At 46.5% G+C, this 3640-nt stretch overlaps 1 long non-coding RNA gene across 1 annotated transcript; it reads left to right on the top strand.

Moving 5' to 3' along the window:
- Positions 1–98: 98 nt before the first annotated feature.
- Positions 99–3165, top strand: LOC121024326 (uncharacterized). Its single transcript, XR_005787665.1, has 3 exons — positions 99–432; positions 2907–3003; positions 3094–3165. It is a non-coding gene; the product is annotated as an uncharacterized LOC121024326 (long non-coding RNA).
- Positions 3166–3640: the final 475 nt, after the last annotated feature.

The raw sequence follows: 3640 nt of genomic DNA, 5'->3' as shown, positions 1-3640 counted from the left end.
CCCCCCCCCCCGCAACCAGGGGCGCCCGCGGTGGGAGTGAAGGAGCCCATCTCGGCCCTCCCGCCTCCCCCTTGGAGCCTGGCTTCGGGGTAGAGAGGAGGAGGCGGGCGCCACGGCTCGGGTCGGCGGCACTGGCTGCGGGCGTCGGGCGAGGGGCGAGGGAGCCCCCCCAGCCCCCGCTGGCGCCCGCAACTCGGGGCCCCGTCCGGGAGCTGCAGCGGCCACACTTCGCGCAGACACGCGCGCGGGGGAGGGGAGGGTGACAGAACCGACCCGGGAAGCTGGCCTTGGGCGCACGGGACCCCTCACCTGCCGAGGCAAGTAGGGAGCCAGTGGCCCACCCGGATAGACGCGCCACTAGAGAGCCTTCAGGCGCTGAGGCAAGGGTCCCTCCCGGGCGTGGAAAATTCTCGCTTCAACTTGTGGGTCCAGGTAAACAAGCAGAGGGCAGCAAGGGCGGAGCCGATTGTCCAGACCTGCTGAATTGTCGTTTTGGGGGGCGACGAAGCGTACTTTGCCACGTGGTTTTGGGGGGACGAAGGGGGGCCGCGGTGCACCCCTCGGAAGAGTTGCGGGGCTGTCTGCTGGCGTGCAAGGGGACCGTGGAATGAGGAAGAAGCCCTGTGGTTGTGCATCCAGAGATCACCGGAGTTAGAATCACAGATGACTTGCTCTGGGAATCTGAACTCTTTTGTCACGTTACTTAGTGATTATGCATCACCATGCCCGCCGCCGCCTGACACCGGAGTCCCGGGGTTCTTCCGTGGACTCTTTTGCCCCCAGCCCATTCTTCACTACCATGCCTTCTTTTGTGGCGGCAATTCTAAATTTAGCATGTAGCTGGGTCTGGAGTGGTTGCTGAAAATCGTGGAGGGAATTCTAAATGCAGTGAGACCAAAGCCCTAAAACACGAATGCTTTTGAGATTGTTTGCTTTTTAGCCTTCCTCTGATTCTGAACGCACCGATTCCAAAGGGAGACACCTCAATAAATGTACTGTATCTGAATTATATACGTAATGACCATGTCTAGTGTGCACAATTTTACTTAACATTAAAGAATGTATGTATTTAGGCCACACAGCAACCATATGGAATGAAAAAAAAAAAAAGGGTTCTGAATGGCATAAATTCAGTCAAAGAAATTTCAGCAGTTCTGCCTTTGCGATTATTTTTCTGTTGATTAAAAAAGCAAGCTACTCTCTCCTGAAATAGCTACTATATCTCACACACACACACACACACACACACACACACACACACACATCTCTTCACACTTCTATTCAAAAATGCAGAGAAAACGCCAGTCAAGTTTCTGTGGGATTTTAAATAATTGAAATGAGAACATTTCTGTCCCAGTGAATCATTTTATTTTGGTGCAGCACCTAATACCCTTTATTCGGTACCCTGTAGGGTAGATTAGTATGAAAACATAACTTCCCTGGAATCTTTAACTTTTCCCATGAATAGCAACCCTATGCTCCCACCAGAAGAATCTAAAGACAAAAAATAAAAGTCCCTACCAGTGAAGTGAGTAGCCGCATTTGGGCAGCAAGACGGTAAAAACGGACTCAACAGCCGCCACCCCCGCCTGCCGTCCTCCCTGATTGGCTGCGTGTGTGGCATTAGCAGCAGCGTGCTGAGGGCCAATTTTAATGCCGTTTGCCTCATTATTAATGTCAAAGACTCCTTCGTGGACTCCACCCCACCAAGACTAGCAAATCTGTGATGGAAGAAGGTCACCGATGATTCCTAAGGAATGAAATGCAAAGTCACACTTCCCATATGGGAGCAGTAGAATAAAGTACAAATTGAACCTGATTAGGTAGCAGATGCTGTTCCTCTCCTAATCGTTTTACCAGGGTCTGGAGGTCCAAAATGGAATAGGATCACACAGTTGACATATCTTTTATCCCTTTGGAGGAATGTGTAGGTGTAACATCTTTGAAGGAAGCTACATTGTTATTACGTATCTAAAATGTTAAGTGTTCTCATTTGTAATAAATATTTGCGGAATACTCCCAACCTACTTTTAGCCATTTTAAGAATACTACTATTACTGGGTTCTTCAAGGATATCACTCTTATCTTAAAAAAAAAAAGAAAAAGAATGTAGCCCAGGAATAATCATCTCCAAAGTCACACGATGACAAGACTTATCTCTGCCTAGGCTGTAATTAGGCAGGCATAAGCATGCATTCACAAACGTAAGCTTTTGGGTTGAGTACCCAATCTCTAGATGTTAGGATCTAGTAAGAGTGGAGGTAAAGCTTTAATTTCAGAATAGAGAGGCTTTGATTTTTTTTTTGCCTTATTTAAGGCTGTGCATCAACAGGAAGACAATTTGAAGGTCATAGACAATTAAGAAACTTCACTAGAGACTTTCACTAGAAGTACAGAAGGTTCAACTCACAAATTTTAGATATTCAATCATTACATCCAATTGTGAATTTCATGTGATAATTTTGATAAAACTGCTATGGCCATTTATGAAAAAGAGAGTCAGCTACAGCTAAAGAAGGAGAGGGCAACACTAACGGAAAGGGAGTGGCCAGGCAAGCAGGAAGCCAAAGGGGGCACACAAGAAGAGGAGAAAGGCTTCCTTACCAGGCCCAGCCAGACCCTAAGAACGATAATTCCACCCTTACCAGGCCTCTGCCTAGATGCTCCACCCACTCAGTCGTTTATCAAAGTCATTCACCTCCAAAATTTCAAAATCTCCATTACCAGACCCTGTTCCCACAGAGGAAACTTGATTTTCCTCTTCTGTCTCCAGTCAAGTACTTTGAACCACTCCCCCCCGATTCTGTAGTCCCCAGTCTCAAACCTATTTTACTATCATTGTTAAGACTCCAAATCTTCCTCCTTCTTCCAGAGCCAGATTAAAATGTTCACTTATTTCCTTTCAGAGTGTGAATCAAGAATAACATGGCAACCGAGCCTGGGGAGCCATGGACCCATCCTGAGTCTTGGACCACCATTCATGCTGTCTATCCTCTACCTTAGGTATGACCTACCTTAGGTCATCTTTTGAGCAACACCACGCACCAGCAACGTTATTAGGTCACTGGCTTGATAGTTTCTCTTTGCTTCCAGAAGTGTTCTCGGAGGGAAACATTGCATCTTTGAAGTGTCAAGTCGATTTGATTACTCTCAGGTATGTGAGAAATGGATTGTATTGATATTGCTATTAGGATATGGTACGTGATAAATACTGCCTCCGACATTTACAAGGACAGAAAGGAATGAAGTTGAGATCTGGATGCATTCCTTTACTCAGGATTCTCCCATCCTTCTTAGAGCGGTCAGCAAAAATATTGATGATCCTCTTTCATTACTTTCTTAAACTAAACTTAAATCCTTTTGTAAGTTATCAGTCCGTGACATCAGTGACGCTAGTGTTCATTAGCACTTTTATAATAGTGGCCAAGATACTCCCTGTGGGAGAATGGTAGCCTGCCCAAACCACGTGTTGTTTCCGGACACAGGTAAAATAAAAGCCATTTTAGAAAGGGAACCTGGCTCAGGGAATGCGGTTACAAAGTAGTGCCAAGAGACACTTTGGCTCCCAGAGATCGACAGTTTGCAGTTAGCACGAAATGGAATGGAATATGATGAAAGATAACTGCAAAGGCTTAAGAAA

The sequence above is a fragment of the Herpailurus yagouaroundi genome, unplaced genomic scaffold (assembly GCF_014898765.1).
Source record: "Herpailurus yagouaroundi ecotype Mexico unplaced genomic scaffold, PumYag 63374, whole genome shotgun sequence".
Classification (NCBI taxonomy): Eukaryota; Metazoa; Chordata; class Mammalia; order Carnivora; family Felidae; genus Herpailurus; species Herpailurus yagouaroundi.
The sequence above is the reverse complement of the archived record's forward strand: the minus strand, read 5'-3'. Positions and strand labels throughout refer to the sequence as shown.